Source organism: Ictidomys tridecemlineatus, chromosome 8 (genome assembly GCF_052094955.1).
Source record: "Ictidomys tridecemlineatus isolate mIctTri1 chromosome 8, mIctTri1.hap1, whole genome shotgun sequence".
Taxonomy (NCBI): Eukaryota; Metazoa; Chordata; class Mammalia; order Rodentia; family Sciuridae; genus Ictidomys; species Ictidomys tridecemlineatus.
Window position 1 is genome coordinate 6,607,380 of NC_135484.1, and position 20,943 is coordinate 6,628,322.

The window sequence follows — 20,943 nt, forward strand, 5'->3', positions numbered from 1 at the left end:
AAGGCCTGTGAAAGATGTACTGCGAGACATAAATTTGGACCCACTGCTATAACCACTGACAGAGGAGAATCGAGCAGACTGAGCCATTTGGGCTAATTAAAATAAAGAACGATGATTGCTATTTGTCATGTGGGAAAATGTAAAGATCTATGCAATAAAACCATGGCACAACTAAGAATATAGCTGAAACTATGTTTTTGTGGAGTTTTTGGCACCCATCATAGAAAATGTTATTTGTCCTTTAAATTGGATTTTTTGTTTTGTTTTGTTTTCTGTATCTCTTCTCTTTCAAATGACCTCACACCAGTGCAGAAACCCTTAACTATCTGAGCTACATAAAGGCCGTGATGAATCTAAGTGACAGTAATTTAGAGTGCATACAAAATTATTGGGTTTTGTTTTTATTTTAAGAATATGAAATTTGCTTTTCAGTAATGAATGCAATTATTCTCACACCAAGACAAATAAAAGAAACAACATACATGGTCCTAAAGTAACAAGAGAAATCACTAGAATAAATTTAGCTTCCAAAAAATCAGAAAATACCATTAAGTACATGTAATAACATGCAGGCGTCTCTGTCTCGTGCCTCGTCCTACCTTATTCAATAGCCCCTCCCTCCACCTCATCTTTAAGCCCCCTTCAGTACTGCGATAGTGTCCAGTGAATTGTAGTTATTTAATACTTGTTTAGGATATTACTTATGTCCCAATCTTAGAGTGCCTGAATATGTCCCAAGGTGGTCCAGCTTAAAAACGCATTCTAAGGCAAAGCGCAGAGTGCAGGTGTGGACACAGGACCACCAGGGGGCCTGTCACTGCTGACCCAGGGGCCCTGGGCACCCAGGCCTTCTCTGTGACCTGTGTGGATCTGGCGGGCCTCCGTGGTTGGATCCACTCCAGGATCATAACCCCACCGGCGCTCTTCTCCTCTGTGCTAACTAGCCATTGACATGCTCATCTGGATTCATAATCTGTGGTAAAACACATTTAAAAGGAACAAAGGGCCACACTTACCTCTGCGAGCCCTTCACCCCAGCCGTCACTGACGTGTTGAACATTCAAATCAAGTCTGTAACCCGAGGTATGCAGGGTGGTGGTGGAAATCCCCACCCTCTAGAAATGTATGATCAAAGCCACTCAAAATGTAGGTCCATAGCTCAGGAGGAGCTGGGTGAAATGCAAAGGGGAGGCAGAATACCAAGAAGATACACGCTGGGAACAATTTTTTCAAGACTTTAAAATTGTTCTGACATCTAACAACACAGAAATAAGAAAGAACGTTGCATTTAAATGTTTTGCTGCTGCATTTTCTACCTGGTCTTTCATAGACTCTGTGTCACCTCTCCCAAATGATCCCAGAAAATCTATCACAGCTCAGCTTTGATGAGATCTACGCCACCAGTGGACAGTCATGGTGTCACAGAAAGGGGGACGGAAGGAAGGAATTTATGGGGCCTGGCCATCTGGCTCCAATAGTAACTGCAGATCTTTCAAGGTGGAGAGCAGATAACCGATTGGAGTTGGGTAAATTCGGGACATAACCATCGGTGCCGGTGGACAGTGTGAGACAAGGTCCTTGGAGGAAACCTTGATAAGGTCACTTGTCTGATGCATGAACTAGGGCTCAGGTGAGCCACCTTTTGTCCTGTCAAGAGAGATGGCCACACAGATGAGCAAACTGTCTGGTTAAATTACTTGCAGGAATTTCTTGCAGGCAGTGAATTTATTTATTGCTTTACAAGCTTATCTTCCAGGGCAGGATTTTTCTGGAACAAATAATTAGGTCTCAGTGGTCTCAGTTTTCAGCCACAATAGTTAAACCATTTGGATGCGGGTGCTTTCATTTCATAGCTGCCTGGTCTCACCAGACCCTCAGAGTCTCGCCCTCCAGGTCTTTGATTCCACTCTGCCTTTCTTCCTTTCTCGTTTTTTCTTTCTTTCTTTTCCTTCCTCCTTCCCTCCCTCCCTCTCCCTCCCTCTGTCTTCCTCCCTCCCTCTCTCCCCCTCCCTCCTTCCTGATTGCTGTCTGCTCACTTGGCTCTTTCTGCATTGAGGTGGGTTATTGATGGGCTTGCTTTCTCTTCCACAAGCTACAGGAAGACAGATTTCCTGCCTGATTTGTTTTTGCCTTCTCTATCACCCCCGGCTTTATGCAGAGTACATTTACACTGAAAGTTGTTTGATAAAGAACAAAATAATATTTGGTTGAAATTCACCTCCTGCCAAAACCAATATTTGCTATTTGTGAAATGAAAATTTTGTGATTTTTCCTTCTTACCAATAAGACTGATTCCTTTGCAGTGGGTCCCACTGGAAAATAGGCATCTTGTGACCACTGGGAGGAGATGCAGCAGGGACACTGGATTAATGTAGCAGCTACAAAAACAAACAACACACACACACACACACACAATATTGATCTGCATGAATTCTGGCCTAAATTATGAAATCACCAACGTGTGGGCTTGATCTACCTTATTTTGAACTCCTTGGAGGTTTGTGTACGCCTTGCATAGAAACTGCTTCATCTACAAGTGAGAAATTGAATGAATATTTCATGGTTTCTTTCAGTGTGTTCTGAAACCTCCAAAATCTACAAATTTTCATGCCGTCTTACTCAGATAAGCTATGCTTGCTAATATAGTGGTTAAATTAGAAGCTGTTCCTTTTTCAGACTATGTGCTCATATATTTTTATAATTAAAAATAAACCCAGGACTATGATTTAAAGAATTCTTCTTTTCAGGGTCATCTTTAGATTTGCCCTTGAATATGAAATTATGAACATTAAAGCTTAACACACCTTATTTTGAACCTCTGCTTTTTTTCTTTGTAATAAGAATGTAGAATTTTTTTATTAAGAGAGGTTACAAACATCCACTAAAATGTAGAAAATAACATCACAAACACCTATGTTCACACTATTCTGGGTTTTTTTTTTTTGACATTTCTCAGGTTAATTGATCTTTATCTGCTTCTGTTCCATTCTCTTTAACATGAGGATAATAATAGTCCTTACCTTATATGGTATTGTATGGATTGCATGAGCTATGTGAGAAGCCCCAAGAAGAGTGTCTTGTCCCCAGAAAACGCTGTGGAGTGTTACTTTTTATTCTCACACTCACTGTCATACACCTGAAAGACAGGAAGCTTCCATGACCCTCCTCCACCTCTCCTTCCCCTGAGTGTGAAGAACTCCTGGATGATGCTTATCATTCATGCGCATTATTCTGTACTCTTAGTACCGGTGCAGTGTCCGTATGATCCAGACTCCTGAACTTTACATATGACATTGCACTCTAAACCATTACCGCGTTTTGCTCAATGTTGTTTTGAGAATTATTCGTTTAAATATATTTTACCCTCATCCTATTCACTCTCTTCCTAAAAAGTCTTTGCCTAACTGTCATGTTCTCAATAAAAAACCTTTCAAACCCCCTCTCCTCCCCTCTTGCCATCCTTTGTACAGGGGTCTATTTTCTCTCTTTCCATGTGATGCTCATCATCTTCTAAAATGTTACATCATGTACATATTTACTGGGTCCTTTTTATTACTGTTTTCCTCTGTAGAATGCAAACTCCATGGGGGATGTGATGGTTTGGATCTGAAATGGCCCTAAAGTCTCACGTGTGGAGGACTTGGTCCTCGATGCAGAGGTAGAGACTTTAGGAAATGATGGGATGGAGAAGGCTCTGACTTCACCAGTGGATGAACCCATCTGTGGTTCCTACTCTGAATGGACTCTGGGAGGTGGTAGAAACGGTAGGCTGGTAGGCAGGACTCGGGGAAGTAGGCCACCGGAGGCACGTGCTTGGGACTGACTCACCCCTGGTCCCTCCCTGCACCTCCCTCCTTCCTGGCTGACAGGAGCCACCAGCTCTCTCCTTCAGGTCCTTCTGCCGTGATGTTCTGTCCTTGCCTCTAGCACAGAGCAACAGAGTGAGCCGACCAAGGACCAAACCTTCAAAACCATGAGCCAAAATAAACCTTTTCTCCCCAAAGTGGTTCTTTCCGTCATTATGGTCATGGCAACAAAAAGCTGACCAACACAGGGGTTTGACTATTTTCATTTTTTCCCACGAACATGGTCCAAGTGCACCGAATGCCTCACCAGAGTAGACAGTCAATGGAGCCTGTTAGATGGTCCTGTCTCTTCCTCTATCGGTGCTCATCTTGAGTGTTTTCTGTTTCTTGTTGCTATTATCACAAAAAAAGTTGCTGTAGGAATCTCATGCATTTCTCCTGCTGTAACTGAGTTTCTCCCTACAAGTTAACCATTTGGTGAAAGGCAGGCATCGTCACGATTCTGTTTAACTGTTTCAGGATGTCTTGGGACTCATCAAATGTTGGCTATTGAAAAAGAAGACATAAATATTCTTTTGCAGACATAAATCAAAACCTATCACCATAGAGAAATATTAAGTTTGGCTTTATTTATCAAAGTGATAGTGCTTTTGAATGCAGTTCTTGGCCAAGATATCTCAGTGAATTTTCTTCTATCAACTCCTGGCTCTTGAAATAATTCAGAAATGGCCCCTTCAGAAAAGTGCACAGAGACCCTAATCAACCTGGCGTGGCTGCAGTGAAGAGGGGCCAATCAATCCCACTTACTGTGCTGGTCTGACCCGGATTGGCCTGTGGACGTGCCCATCCTGGTGATTCAGGTTTCTGCCTCGTCTTTCATCACATTGAATCATCACTTGTTTCGTTAGCTGGGTCCCTTTACAAAGTTGTACCTAAGGGAAAAATAGAAGGTAACTGTCATCGGCAGGCCCACGTTAGGGATTCTAAGCTGTAGTCAGGAGAGAAATTAATCCTCAAAGCGCTTCACACCAAGCAGCAGCAATCTGCAAATTGCAGATTATTTGTGTCCTGTGGCCAGTGCCAAGAGAACATCAGAGAGCTGAAATCCATTTCAATTTTTATCCCAAGCTTGGGTGCTCGCGGTTTTCCATTGAACCCAAAGGATATCACAATTGCCCCTGTGATGATTTGCAAGGAAATTAAACAAAAAAAGATAGGGATTGAAGACTCGTGTGGTTTTTAATGCCTTTCCAAGGAATATATTTTGCAAATGAGTTTCCCCCACTTTATAGCGTGATTATTGAGGAAATTCAGCAAAAGCTTTCTGAAAAAGTTGTCGTTCAATTAATCCCTCCAAGTTATTTGTCTATTCATTGTCAGATTTGGGGGTTTACTTTTTAAACAGCCATCAGAGACTTGGTGGAAATGATCCACAGTTCATGATGCATTTTCATCAAGGAGATTCCCAACTGGATTTTGTGGTTTAAGAACAGAATGAAAGTGAATGTTGATTACAGCTACTAATTGAAACAAAAGGCCCAGCTTCAAAATCATCCTTTAAAAATAAGATTCAAGGCTATTTTCATATTTTTTTTAATAAATGAGCTGTCGTTTTTAATACCGTGAAATTTACTTTCATTTACAACAAGCTCAGATTCAAACAGCACATGCAGGAGATGGCCCAGGAGTTTAATAGAGGGGAAAAAACCAGCCGAGCACAAACCTGTAGTTGTGGTCCAGGCTCATGGAGGGCAGGAGGAAATCCCAGTTCAAATCACCACAGGCAACAAAGTGGGCTCTAAATGCTGGGTCCAGAGAAATAGAGAAGAAACAGAGAGGACAAGGCCTGCCAGAACCAGGGGTGGTATCAGCATATGAAGAGCCACCGGGGTGCTGAGTCCCTGCCAAGGGAACGTGGCACACCTGACAGAGGACACCCAGGAACCCTGAGGAGGAGCCTGTGTTTAAGAAAAGTGTCAGCAGAAGTGGAACACAGGCACATTTTAGGTGCTAAATAAAAACTTCAAACACTGTGCAGAATCTCAGAGTCCTGCCAGGAGGAATCTTGGAGATACCAGAGAGACGTGGTTTGTGGGGCATTTTTAAACTCTTCCAACTCAAGAAATATCAGCCCTAAAAAACAGTGAGTTTGATATGGGTTTCGGCCATCAGCCCCAACACACACACACACACACACACACACACACACACACACACACACAGTATGAGTGAACATAAAGGCCTATGTAATCCCATGAGCCAACTTGGATTCACTGGCACTGAATGAGGAGGAACTCATCTGTGGAGAAGGTGACGTGACCATCAGGGGGACTTCTTGACATTAAGATCATAATGGGACCTGGGAGTGCAAGGGTTGGGGGTCAGCTGGGGACAGACTGGTGCACACAGAGAGGTTCTGTTGAAGCAGTCACTGGCTATGGAGGGGGGAAGTAGAGAAGGAGCAATGGGTTGATGTGTTAGAGTGGGGAGGTAGGTAGGTGACAAGTGTGGGGACGGGAGGGACCTCAAGGCTCACTCCATCTTGAGTGGCGGAAGAGCACCCTCCTCCTTGGTGAGATTCTGCCTTCTCAAAACTAAGGGAACCAGGTGTCACCACCCTCAGACAGTGTGCAGTCCTGAGGCACGTCACCTGGGTGACCCTGCATTCACTGTAATATCACATGGTGGTCACACACACACACACACACACACACACACACACACACACACAGGTTTTGCTCAGAGACTGAAGGGGTTTTCCAACATGGCAAGGTCGGCACAGTGCACTAAGCCATGATGCGAAACTGACGTAACCTCCCCACATAAATGACACACAGATAGAAGATTCCAGAACAAACATAAAAACTCACCCTGTGAAAAACTCCAGGTGCCTCCCTCTCTTGGGACGGCTGTTCCGTGTGTCCTGGAGCATACCTTCTCTTCACTGAGCTAACCCCATGCTTAGTCACTGTCCCCAACGGAAATCCTTCTTTTGAGAATCCAAGAACGGAGAAGTAAATCACGCGGTCACAAAGGCAGAGCCCAGACTTAGACGACAGGGAGAGGAAGGAATGGGCCACAAAGAGGACAGTGCGGGGTGGGCGAGAGTGGGCGGTGATTCTCCCAGCTTAAAGGACACCAGGTCCAACTGGGGCTGAGATTCTACTGTCAGCAAGAGAAGGAGACCCCCAAGGCCATGGGAGGCGAGAAGTGCCTAACTAGACGAGCGGGGCCTCACACCCCGTCTCCACCCTCACCTCTCCCCCAGGAGCCCACTAGACCAGCCCTTCCTGAGTCCCTGGCTCCATGGGACCTGAGAACTCCTGCAGCAACAGTGCTGAGACCCTCGACTGCTCTGTCTTCCTGAGGGCAGTGGCCAGCGCTGCACCACCCAGGTGTATGAGCGGCCTGGCAGGCACAGGGAGCAAGCCAGGGTGCAGGGAGGAGGGGGGACAGCTCTGGGGTGGCCATGCTGAGCAGGAGCCCAAGGATCCTACAGCATCACCTTCCAGATCTTGCACAGGCAAAGTTGCCAAAAAGTGTGAAGCATCTTTTTTTTTAACAATTTGTTTAGTTCACGACTTTAAAATGCTCAACTTTTAACTCAGTGGCAAAATACCCCTAGGTCAATTCCTAGTACCAAAAAGAAAAAAAAAAAGTCTCCACAGAAAGATGTGATCACTCTGGTTAAATGGAACTCCGAGTCACGGGTCTCTTCCTGGACTCCTTCTGGCATGTTTGTTGTTAAGCCACAGATGGCGTCCATTTACCTGCAAATGCCATGATTTTCTTCTCTTTTATTGCTGAGTAATATTTCATTGTGTATATATGCCACATTTTTTTTTATCCATTCATCCACTGAAGGGCATCTAGGTTGCTCCACAGTTTAGCTATTGTGAACTGTGCTGCTATTTACCTGCAAATGCCATGATTTTATTCTCACTGGGCTGTTGGTTGTCTCCTCCAGAGATGCCCTCACTATGCTGTGGCTGACTCAAGAAGCTAAGGAGAAGGCATATAGGGCAGGGATAACTGTCCCTTTCATCCAGAAATGTAGTTCCCTTTTGCTATGATTGCGTAAGGGGTTGTGTTTGAGGATCTGGGGCTTTGGTTATTTTCATCATACCTGTATTGATTTACTATATGAATGTTTATATTTATATAAGGGATGCCATTTGAAATGACCCGTGAGATGCTAAAAAGCTTTATAAAGATGCCGTTAAGTTTTATTATCTTAATAAAAATACCAAATCCTAATTAACTATTTTAACTATTATAGTGAGGAAATGAGTAAGTGAATGAATGTCATAGCAACATAAATCTTAAAGGTATGCAAACCATACTTTTCTAAGCTTTATGATCTGCTCATCTACACATTTATGTAATTATATATGTACAAATACATGTGCATTGACACACATACACACAATACTTTCCTGTCATCTTTCAGCATATTGTTATACTAAACCTCAAATACTTGGTTGGATTTTGTGTTTCTTTAGCAAAATTTCCTTCTAATATTGACAACTAGAGATGGTATCTCTGGGATAGGAACGGAAAAACTAAGTAGGACAGGTCCAGAGGTTCTGAAAGCAGCAACTGGCATTCGTGAAGTGGCTGCTGTATACAAGGAGCTGTGTATACACATACACACAAGCATGCAGGTACACACAGCTCACTCCTTACAACAACCCCAGTAGCTAAGGAAGACCCTACTCTCGTTTCACAGGTGGAAAATGAAGGCTTTGGAGAGTTTCTCGACTCAGGTAACATAACTAGCCAGTGGTGACATGAGCGACCCCTCCACTCCCCTCCACTCCCCCTCCCCTTCGCCGTGGCTCAGTCTTCCTGGCCAGGGATGGGGAGCATGGACTGACAGGACCTGCCCAGGGCTGGGTGAAGAGAGAGGATCAGAGAACAGCGACCTGGAAAGCATGTCCGTGTGGCCAGTCACCTCCTCCAGCCCTGTGTGGGTCGCCCTCTGCACGCGCACAGTGTGCCTCCCACGCTCTGGGTCTCACACGTTCTTCCCTCCACGTGTCACATGCAGGACCTTCCTTCTCTGCCCCTGAGTTGTGAGGTCGGGCAGGCAGCAGGGTCACACCACAGACAGTGCCAGGAACAGGGCGGATCCTTAGCTCCTTTCCTCAGCCATTTTCTTTCAAGGACATAATTTAACAGCAAATTAAGATGCCCGCTGTGGTACGTGTTGTAAGATTCCACATCTCTTACCTTAAAGCCATGTTTAGTATGTTTCCCAAGCAAGTCTAACCTTCGCCTTTGCCCTCCCAAGACAGGGAACGGCTTACCTCCCATCCAGGGAGGGGTTGCCCGGCCCCCCCCCATCAACTGGAAGCTGTCCAGGGGAGACAGTCTCAGGGGTTTTCTGCGCCACCTGCTGAAGTCAGGACATGGCTCAGCATCTGACCTTCACTTCTTGTTGTTTTTATTTATTTTTTCTCCTCATAGGACAACCTCTCCTTTAATTGGTGTATTTAAACTGTTCGGTTCCTTTAGTGATTTTTAACAAAGCCCACTTAGTGTAACAGTAAGTGAACACTAGTATTTCAAGTCTAGTGCTCGTATCTTAGACCAGAATATTCTGTTCCTCCTCCTCACCCCCCTGACCGGGCTGTCACCCATCTGCCCACCCATGCCCTCTAATCACCCAACACAATGTTAATACCTTAAAGAGCTCTTTCAACTTCATCAAGAATAAGAAAAATAAGAGATCTTTCACTCCGAGTCCTTCTCCGTTGCTCTTTCTTTTTTCATGTAGATCCAGATTTCTGACCTGTATGATTCTCCTTCTACCTAAAGAAACTCTTTCAACATTTTTTGCCAAAAACAGGTCAATAAAAAATTTCTCCAACTGAAATGTGAAGGGGAAAAAAAGGAAGTTCTGGTAATGAATTCCCCCCATTCTTGTCTAAGAAAGTTTGTATTTCTTCTTCACTTTTGAAAGATGATTTTGCTGGACATAAAATTCTAGATTTTGAATATTTTTCTTTTAATACTTTAAATACTTTCTTCCGGTCACTGCTTCTTTCCACAGTTCATAATGAGAGGTCCTCTGTAATTCTTACTATTGTTTCTTTGGAGGTAAACTGGCTCGTCCCTCCAACTTCTTTCAAGATTTTCTTTTTTACTAATCTTCAGCAATTTGACTCTGACATATTTAGGTGTTTGGGGGAGATTTGTCCTGTTAAAGTTCTCCAAGTTTCTTTGACTTATGATTTAGTATCTGTCACTAACATTGGGAACATTATTGTTTCAAATATTTCTTCTGTTCCGTTCTTTATTCTCTTTGTGGTATTTGAATTATAGATAGGCTCTACCTTTCAAGATTATATGACAGATATTCTGTTTTATTTTTTTCTGTGCATGTCCCTTTGAAGAGGTTCTTTTTCTTCAAACTTACTGATCACCAAAGATGTTCTTCATTTCTGTATTGGGGGTTTTGATTTCTCTCATCTCCTTTTATTCCCTCTCTGAGTTTCGATCTCTGCTTGTCTTACTCATCTCTGTTCTTCCCCGGTCCCTACTGTTCCCTGAGAGCCCCTGACATGTGAACCAGAGCTGCTTTAAATCCCCTGCCTCATCATTCCCAACATCTGTGCCACACCCACAGCGGGGCCTGATGTTTACTTGGCCTCATTAAAACTGCGTGTTCTCTGACTCTTGGCGTGACTAGGAGGTGAGGCCAAGGAGCCTTTGATACAGAGCTCTGATCATGTGCCCAGGAACTGCGCTGCGGTGAGTGTTAGTTGAAGGTACAGGGGGTCAGCTGTTCTTGCCGATGTCTCCTCTCTTGACCAGGGCTTCCTCCTCCTCCTCAGGGAGAGGCCTGTCATTCTTTCCTGGGGTAGAATTCTCCGTGTCTTATCAGAGTTCCACTGGTAACATGATACGCTGCGCGTGGGGCTGCTCTGTGATTTTCCAGTCTGTCCCCTCACAGAGCTCTCCAGTGGTAGACTCCTCCCTGGGCCAGCTCCCCTCTGGGGCTCAGCCTCCCTCCCTGAAGCCCTGGCTGACGGCCCCCCGTTAAAGGAGACAGGCTGAAGGGCCTGGAGCCAGGTGCTGCCCTCCTCCCCACCTGGGAGAGCAGACCTTGGTCGTGATGAGGGCTCCAGGCCTGTTTCACAGTTCTCCCTCCCGTCCCTTGCCCCAGCCATGAGAGAATCTTCAGAGCAACCTGGAGGTAAAGATCAGAAGATCCCAAGGTCACTGGGCTCCGGAAGTTTCTCCCCCCTGGCCAGGCTAGGTGTGGACTCAAGCTCCGGGACTAATGGGAATTAGTGGTCATAGTTGCTGCCAGTTTGTGGCTCCGGGCGGGCTGGGCTCGTGGGACTGGCTGAATGTGCCCTCTTTCCAGATTTAGGAAGGTGCTCTTCCCTGTGATGTTAATTCTTAAGTGGGTGCAAAAGACAGTGGTTGTTCTTTAGTTTTCCAAGGTTATCTTCTGGTAAGGGTGGAGGTATAAATCCCAAGCTCTTCACACATCCGAGTTGAAAACAGAGACCTCCATCTTTAATTCTTAATATGATAGTGTAGCAATTCTTCCAATAGCTCCTTCCCTTTTATTTTTTTAGATATTCATGACAATCGAGTATACTTGACATGTTTATACAAACATGGAGTATAACTAATTTTAATTAGGATCCCATTCCTGTGGGTGTACATGATGTGAGTTTCACTGGTGGTATATTCACATATGAGCCTAGGAAAGTCATGTCTGATTCATTCTATTGTCTTTCTATTCCTATCCCCTTCCTGTCATTTCCCTTTGGCTAATCCAGTGAAATTCTATTCTGCCCTCCCCACCCCTCTCTTGTGTGTTAGCATCTGAATATTAGAGAGAATATTCAGCCTTTGGATCTAAGGAATTGGCTTATTTCACTTAGCATGATAGTCTCTAGACTCATCAATTCACTGACAAAATTCATAAAGTCACTCTTGTTATGGCTGAGTAATATTCCATTTTATATATATATATCACATTGTCTTTATCCATTCATCTGTTCAGGGGCACCTAGGTTAGTTCCATAGCTTTGCTGAATTGAGCTGCTATAAATATCGATGTGGCCCCGTCACTGTAGTATGCTGCTTTTAAGTCCTTTAGGTATATGCTGAGAAGTGGGATAACTTGATCAAATAGTAGTTCTATTCCAAATTTTCTGAGGAATCTTCATACTGCTTTCCATAGTTGTTGCCCGATTTTTAGTCCCACTAGCAAGGCATGAGTGAGCCTTTCCCCCGCATTTTCACCAACAGTTATTGTTACATTCTTGATGATTGCCATTCAGACTGGATGGAGATGGACTCTCACTGTAGTTTCAATTTGTATTTATCTAATTGCTACAGAAGTTGAACATTTTTCTATATATTTGTTGACCATTCATATTTCCTCTTCTGTGAAGTGCCTGTTCAGTTCCTTTGCCAATTTATTGATTGTTTTTTTGTTTGTTTATTTTGATGTTAAGCTTTTTGAGTTTTTTAAATACCCTAAAGATTAATGCTCTATCTGAGGTGTAGGTGGCAAAGATTTTCTCCTATTCTCTAGGCTCTCTCTTCATGTTCTTGATTATTTCCCTTGTCATGAAGATTTTTGTTTGATACTGTCCCACTTACCAATTCTTGATTTTGTTTCTTGTAGTTTAGGAGTCTTTTTGAGGAATTTGGTTCCTAAGCCAACGTGATGGAGTTTGGGGCCTACATTTTCTTCCAGTGAGTGCACCGTCTCTGGTCTAATGCTTAGGTCCTTGATCCTCTTTGAGTGGAGTTTTGTGTAGGACGAGAGATAGGGGTTCAATTTCACTCTGCTACGTATTAATTTTCAGTTTTCCCAACACCATTTGTTGAAGAGGCTGTCTTTTTCCAATGTATGATTATGGTGCCTTTGTCTAGAATGAGATAACTTTATTTATGTGGGTTGTCTCGGGGTCTTCTATTCTGTACCATTGGTCTTCATGTCTGTCTTGGTGCCAATACCAGGCTGTTTTTGTTACTATAGCTTAGTAGTATAATTTAAGGTCTGGTTTGTGATGCCTCCTGCTTTGTGTCTCTCACTAAGGATTGCTAGGGCTATTCTGGGCCTTCTAAGGTCTTCTTAAATTTCTTGTTTTAGTGTTCTGTAATTTTCATTGTGGAGGTCTTTAGCTTTTTTGTTATACTGATTCCCAAGGATCTTTGGGTTTTTGAGGCTATTGTGAATGGGATAGTTTTTCCCTAATTTCTCTTTCAGCTGATTTGTTGTTATTGTATAGGAACACAATTTATTTATGGGTATTACTTTTATATCCTGCTACTTTGTGGAATTAGTTTATAAGTTCTAGAAGATTTGTGATACAGTTTTTTGGGTCTTCCAAATATAGAATAATGTCAGACCACAAATAGGGATAATTTGATCTCTTGTTGCCTACTTATATCCCTTTAATTTCTTTTGTCTGTCTAATTGCTCTGGCTAGAGTTTCAAGGACTGTGTTGAATAGAAGTGGTAAAAGAGGGTATCCCTGTTTTGTTCCAGTTTTTAGAGGGAACACTTTAATTTTTCTGTTTAGAATGTTGTCCTTGGGTTTAATATATATAGCTTTTATAAGGTTGAAGTATGTTCCTAATATCCCTAGTTTTTCTAGTGTTTTGAACATAAATGGATGCTATGTTTTATCAAATGCTTTTTCTGCATCTATCGAGCTAATCGTGTGATTCTATCTATAAGTCTATTGATGTGGTGAATTATGTTTATTGATTTCCATTGGTTGAATCAGCCTTGCACCCCTGGGATGAAACCCACTTGGTTATGGTGTGCTATTTTTTTAATGTGTTTTTGTGTGCAACTTTTATTAAATATTTTTGCATTTATGTTCATAGGGATAGTGATCTGACATTTTATTTCCTTGATGTATCTTTGTCTGGTTTGGGTATCAGGGTGATATTAGCTTCATAAAATGAGTTTGGAAGGGTTCCCTCCTTTTCTGTTTCCTAGAATAGTTTGAGGAGGATTGGTGTTACTTCCTCTCTGAAGGTCTTGTGCAACTCAGCTGAGAATCTGCCTGGTCCTGGGCTTTTCTTGGTTGTTAGGCTTTTAATGGTGTCTCTACTTTTATTGCTTGAAAACGATCTGTTTAAATTTTCTATATCTTCCTAATTCAATTGGGGTTGGTCATAGGTCTTTAGAAATTTGTTGATGTCTTCAATATTTTCTGTTTCATTAAAGTAAAAATTTTCAAAATAGTCTCTGATTATCGTCTATATTTCAGTAGTGTCCATGGTGATATTTCCTTTTTTTCATCATGAATTTTAGAAATTTGAGGGTTTTTTTCTCTTGGTTAAATTGGCTAAGGAGTTATCAATTTTATTTTTTTCAAACAACCAACTTTTTGTTTCATTGATATTTTAAATTATTTTTTATTTCCTTGTTTGTTTCAATTTCATTAATTTGGGCTATGATTTTAATTATTACCCATCTTCTCTGCTTTTGGAGTTGATTTGTTCTTCTATTTCTAAAACTTTGAGATGTAATGTTAGGGGTTTTTTTTTTGTGACTTTCTCTTCTTTTAATGAGTGAGATCAATGTAATCAACCTTCCTCTTTAGAACTACCTTCATAGTGTCTCTGAATTTTTGATATGTTGTATTGCAATTCTCGTTTACATAAGTATTTTTTTATTTCACCCCTGATTTCTTCTGCTATCCATTGATCATTCAGTAGCATAATATTTAGTTTCCAGGTGTTAGAGTACCTTCTATTTTTTTTTATTTTATCACTGATTTCCAATTTTATTTCATTACAATCTGATAGAATGCAAGATATTATCTCTATTGCTAAGAGTTGCTTTGTGGCCTGAGATATGGTCTATTTTAGTAAATGATCTATGTGCTGCTGAGAAGAAAGTGTATTCAATCATGTAAGGATGAAATAGTCTATATAATTCTGTTAAGTCTAAATTATTAATTGTAGTTTTTAGTTAGAGCTACTTTAGTTTTTGTTTGGAAGATCTCTCCAGTGATATGAGAGGCATGTTAAAGTCACCAGTATCATTGTGTTGTGGTCTGTTTGATTCTTCAGATTGACAAGGATTTGTCTGATGTACACAGATGCCATATCATTCGGGACATAAATATTTAAATTGTCATATCTTGTTGATGTATACTTCCCTTAAGCAGTAGGAGATGAGCGTCTTTGACCTGTCTGATTAATTGTGGTTTGAAGTCCACTTTGTCTGATGTGAGGATGGAAACCCCTACTTGTCTGTGAGATCCATGGGAATGATATGTTTCTTCCCATCCTTTCACTTTCAGCCTGTGGATTTCTCTGCCTGTGAGTGTGTCTCTTAGGGACAGCATATTGTTGGGTCTTGTGCACAGTAAAGATAGTAAGTTTGCGAAAGGGTTTGCAATTTAGAATGATGAACAGGGAGAGAGAAAATATAAGTGAAAAATTAAAGGAAGAGTGAAAGAGAGAACAGTGAAGTTTGGGATTTCTTCCTTGCTCTATTATGTCCAACCACCGAGTCCCGGACCTGCTCTGAATGTCCGGGATGAAATCCCCGTCAGTCCCTTCTTTCCTCACTTGCTGAGGAGCCTCCTGTCTGCTTTCTTGGTTTCCCCCACAGCAGCCAGGAAAGCCACCTTCTCCTTTCCACCATCTTGAAAGCCCAGCTCCTTCCCTCTTAAATACAGGAAATCTCTGAAGATAATTAGCAGTTATTAGATGTGGGAATATCTTTGGTAATAAGTTTGCTTTTTTTTTTTTTGGCATTTCACGTTCACCCAGCATCTTCCTTTATTTTGCATGCACTCACAAAAGCTCTTTGAAGCTGACATTGTGATTATTCCTGATAAATGAATTGACATTAGAGTAAGGGATTTATCAACAGGGTACAATTAGCTGGTTAATGCACAAGGTGAACTTCGACTGGTCCCAAGCTTGCTCTAGACGATGTAAAACCCCCAATTTTAGGATTTCCCTTCTGTAACCCATCTATCCAATTACTCTGCCTTGGTGACAGTGCTGTAGGCTATTCTTTTGAGAAAATTGGATGAAAGAAGAAGGTAAGAGGTTGGTAACTCTGTGCCCAAAGCCGGATTTTTCCTGAATTTTAAGGCAGAAGATTTAAGTAGTTGCATAGTTTGAAGTGAACAAGCTGGAGAGCTGTGGAGGCGGAGGAAAGTGAATGAACAGTGAGTTAGGCCACAAGAGCCGAGCGGGGATGGTCAGGGTAGGTGAGGAAGACCTGTTGGGAGAGAGCCCACTCTCCTTGGTCTTGGAGGCAGAGGAGAGATGCGGGCAAAGGAGAAAGTAACTGGGAAGGGATGCCGTCACGGCTCAGCGAGTCCTTTAGCACATGCAGGACGGGAATCAAACACTGCTAACAAAGAGAGGACTAGAAGCCACCATTGCATTATGGTCGCGACCCCAAAAGAAGAGTAGCAAGAGAGTCAAGGGGTGAAGAGCATATGTATGTTTGGGGTCTGTAGCATATTCCTAAGCTACGGGGCAACCTCTTATTGTGACTGCATCTATTTGCATGTGGTCAGAAATGTTTGCACATGGTTCAAAATGTGCACGACATTGTGTTAGGCCTCCGTCCTGGCCTATCTTTGAATGCAGGGCCGGGGGAGGAGGTTGTGGTCCAATCTGCTTCCACTGGCTTGATACTTTCTTGTTGTTTATCATGAACAACACGTGTGCTTGGGAGGCCTTGATACCATTCATCTCAGATATAAAGCCTGCACTGTTTAACTGTCTCAGCTTCACCCCCAAACTCCTGCTCCTGCCATTGGTCTTAAGCGTGGAGCATGCAGTGGCTTTCTGTGAGCTCCCCCACTTCTAACCCTGTACTCCTGCCTCAAGGTGAAGTTCGGTGGCCCAGGGCAGGGGGGCATGTCGCATACAAATGTCTTTATACTTTTCACCTGGGAGAGGCCAGGGATGGGGCAGTATTGGGCAGAGGAAGAAGCTGGATGGCCACGCAGGCCTAATGGAGCCTCAGGGAGCAGCAGGGGACTCTGGAGCAAAGGGGTGCCCAAGAGTAGCCTGGGCTGGGACAGAAGAGCCCAGCCTTCACCCCTTCACCTGCCCCTGTCAGCAGACCTGGGGCCCTGGGAGAGGCACCATCTCAGCCAGGTGTCTCTGCAGCTGAGAGGACCAGCTCACAGGGTCCCCAGGGGGCTGCCCCCTCCACCCCTGCAGCTCAGTCACAGCCTCTCCTGGCAGGGCGTCTGGGCAGCCCATCTCCACGCCCAGCACATAGATTTCAGTTTCTGGCACGGAATGAAGAGGGGTCCCGTTTTGAGGACTCGGCACATACAGGCTGATAGAGAAGAATGGCCTGGTGTGGAAGAGCCCAGAGGGGAGTGGCAGGGGCCACTGATGGGGGGTCCCACAGGGGTTCACCCAAGTCTGTCGCAGCATCACCTTCAACAGGACACAACTTCAGAGCAAGGGCATGGGGATCAACTCGTCCTGTTTTGCAGGCCTGGCTGTGGAACAGGAGGGAAGCCAGGTGGCAGGTAGTGGTGACAGGCAAGGCAGGCACAGCAGAGTACTAGGACTCATGGGTAATAAGTGCCATTGGTGTCCTCCCATGTGGGGTCTGTGGGCAGAGAAGTGACAGGTCAGAAGAAGGTCACTTAACCAAACGACAAAGCACCCATAAGACTGGAGGTCAGGGCATCTGCCAAGGCTCAGGCCCCAGGGATGAGAGGCTGGTGTTGTGCAGAGAACTGCATGGGCCACCGTCCCTGAGCTAGGTAGGGACGTGACCTCATGGCCGTTGACTCACTAGTGGAGAGCCTGCCATTTGGCACTGTGTCCCTGACAGGCACTGGCACTGGCACAGATGGTACCTAGTGGCTGGCAGAAAGCCCCTTGCTGTGCATTTCAAGCATGGGCAGCAGGAAGGAAGTCCATGTGATCTAGAGTCCATTAGAAGAAGAGGGGAGCTCTGAAGCAGCGTCCAGCAGGGGTGGGGGGTGCAGGCTACAATTTCAACCAGGGCATCTGCAAGGCCTCGCCGAGGAGCTGGAGGTGGGGAACCCTCCGTGCAGACATCAGGGCCAAGCTTTCCTGAAAGATGGTGAACAGCCAGTGCAAAGGCCGGAGCCTGCAGCCATCCTGGGCCATCAGGAGCAAGAGCAGGCCAGTGTGGCCCAGGGCAGGAAGCAAGGGAGAGGGAAGGGGAGCAGAGGACCTCGGAGGCCACTGCAAGTACTTCAGCTATCTCTCCTAGTGAGGGTGATACCCAGGGCAGATGGCGTGACACCTGATACACACATCTAACAGCATCCTGGAGACTGCTCTCTGGAGGAGAGGCCGAACACTGTGGCCTGCAGGTGGAGACCCGGACAGTGTGGGCAGATGATATGACCAAAGTGGGCAGCTGTGGCTCTGTGGCTTCAAAAGACAGTTGACTGTGGGGTGTGTATGTGTGTGTGTGTGTGTGTGTGTGTGTGTGTGTGTGTGTGTGTGGTGTGTGTGGTGTGTAGAGGAAACTGGGGAAAAGAAAGCATATCTATTTAGCTGTCAACACCTGTCATTTAGTCTCTATCTGCCAGGACCTCTGCACCTCCTTCCACCCCTTCTGCTAGCTTTTCCCTTTCTCTCATCAACCTAAGTAACAAAGTTTCTCCAAAGGTTGCCAAGTTTATTTGGGAAGAGCAGAATGCCACGGTGGGAACTCATGTGCCACGGCAAATTAGAGGCATGTTCAAAGAGACGGAGGTGAAGGGAAGATTTAAAGGCGAACCAGACAGGGTGGCATAAGAATTTTAGAAGCAGCAATCCTTGGTCACAAGGACCAAGGTTGAAGAGACTTTATTGGACAGATGTCCTTGCAGAAATATTGTCCGAGCAAGGCTGCGGCTCTGGCGGAGTCTTTAACGCACTAGCTCCTCCACGAGCTTCCCGCATTGTTTATCAGTTCTTATTTGTTGGGCTTGACACAAGTGGCTCCATTTCAGTCCGACAGCTTCCACGCTCCCGACGCTGACACACTCTGTGCCCGTGTCTCGCCTTCCTGTTCGTTATTTTTAGGCTCCTTCTTTACACTAGGTTTGCACCTGTCCGTTTCCCACGCTGGTGTTCCAGGGAGGAGAGGTATGCAGATGCCTCCGTCTCCCTCCACGTCTCCACCAGTCCCTCTCCCCTCTAGCTTCCTGCCTGCCTATCCTCCCTTAGTGTGCGTCATTGCCCCTACCAGGTGTCCCGGGTCATTATGTAGCCTCCCGTTAAAGATGTTTACATTGAGCCTTCGTCGACATCAATCCCTTCACTTGTGCCTTAGGAGCATGCCAGAATATAGATCCTGAAGCTCATTTCAAATTCTGTTGCTTATTTTACCTAAAATAAAAACAAGTCAAAACCATGTTTCTCAAGTTCAAGTGATGTTAAAAAAAAATCCTCCAAAATTTCTAGGTTGCATAAACTTATTTTTAAGTTCATTTATTAAATATACCTAGATATGAACTGAGATTAAAGACTTCATGCTTATGTAACCAAGGCCCAAATAAAAACTTTATAAATTAAATATAAATGAAAGTACAAAGCCAAATCATGATATTAATACAGAAGGTGCTGTCATTTTGCTGACACCTAACAGGGCCCTGACTCGTTGGCACAGGCCCTCCACCCCTGCCCACCACCCTGGGGAGAGGTCTCTGGCGTCCACTGCTTCTTCCCGCGCCTCTCCCCTCAGGCCCTCAGCCTAGAGGGCCAACCCGCCCCTGCTGGCCATGCCTCCTTCACCCACTCTCTGCCCCTGTTCTTTTTGGTTCATTTCAGAAAACTCATCAATGGCTACTTGCTCCCAAAAAGGTTTAAAGTACAGAACTGACTTTGCATAGCAGCTCTTGGTCAAACTGTAGCCAGTCCGAGGAGCCAGGATGTGCGTTTACTAACTGTTCAGATGAGCATCAGAAGAACAAGCCCACAGTGCGCAACGTCCCCAGCAGACCTCCACCCTCAAGCATTCGTGGCCGCGGCTGGAGACACTTGGCTCTAGGACAGTCTCTCTCTTTAAGGATCCAGTCTCCACCTCTACAGTACCAGACGCGCCCGTGGCAACTAATTCATTGTGTTTTCCACCAAAATATTTGCCTCAGGATTTTCATTTATTTTTTTTAAATAGGAAATGTTTTGCACTACCTCCATACACATTTATGAGCCACTTTCGGTGCTGTTAGATACTATATAATCTCAAAGGCTAAAACGATGTTCCATTTATGGCATCTTTCATGACTATAAAATTAAAAAAATTAGAACTAACCTGGTATTTTGGGGTCATCCAGAGCCAATGGGATAGAGAAAGAGAGACATGCACAGGAAAAGATTCATTAGGATAATTAGCATCCGTGATATGGAAGCCAAGAAGCGTCACTCTGTGTCTCACATGGAGCTGAAAACCAGGAAGGGTGTTGTAATTCAGTCTAAGTGTGATGGCCCGAGAGCCAGGGGTGCAGGTGCAGGGCTCTGGCTGGTGAAAGTCCCAGAATCAGCACCTGAGAGCCAGGTGCTCTAAAGTTGGAGGCAGGGGAAGGTGGACCAGGACCACTCACCCTCCCTGTCTTCCTGCTGCTCAGGCCTTAGTGCCCACGCTCCCCAGTGAGAGTCATCTTCTTTGTTCAGTCCACCAGTCCAAGGGCCAGTTAATATCTTCCAGAAACACCCTCAGAGACACACCAAGAAATAGCGTCTTACCAGCCATCTGGGATCCCAGACTGTCCCACCAAGTGTACACGTGACATGAATAGTCACAGCAGCCACAGTCCTCTTTGAAGTAACACGCACAGTGCTGTAAGCCTGTCTGAACACTCCTGCCCCCGCCAGGAACTCTCCACTTCCCTGTTGGTTTAAATCCTACCTCCCAGAACAAGGCACAAGTCAGGCCACTCTTGCAAAGGACATCTCCATCCACGTGGAGACCTGTTGGTCATTCCTCAGCCTGTCCTCGCCCGAACACCTCAGTCCCTGCCCGCCATCTTACATGGCAGTGAATGAAGGGCGCACCCAGGGAGTTCCCCGACGTGTCCTGCCTACGGTCCAAGTCCTTGACAGAGCCTTCGGCAGGTCACGCAGTGCACAGGTCTCCTCTCAGAGAAGCGGGGTTTTATGTCAATTTTGTTTCTAGAGTTCAAAG

General features: G+C 44.5%; 1 protein-coding gene across 10 annotated transcripts in view; it reads left to right on the forward strand.

Annotated features, from left to right (window-relative positions):
• The window catches only part of Prkn (parkin RBR E3 ubiquitin protein ligase), a 1,217,693-nt gene that overhangs the window by 1,008,868 nt on the left and 187,882 nt on the right, over positions 1-20,943 (forward strand). The gene's annotated exons all lie outside the window — the stretch shown is intronic.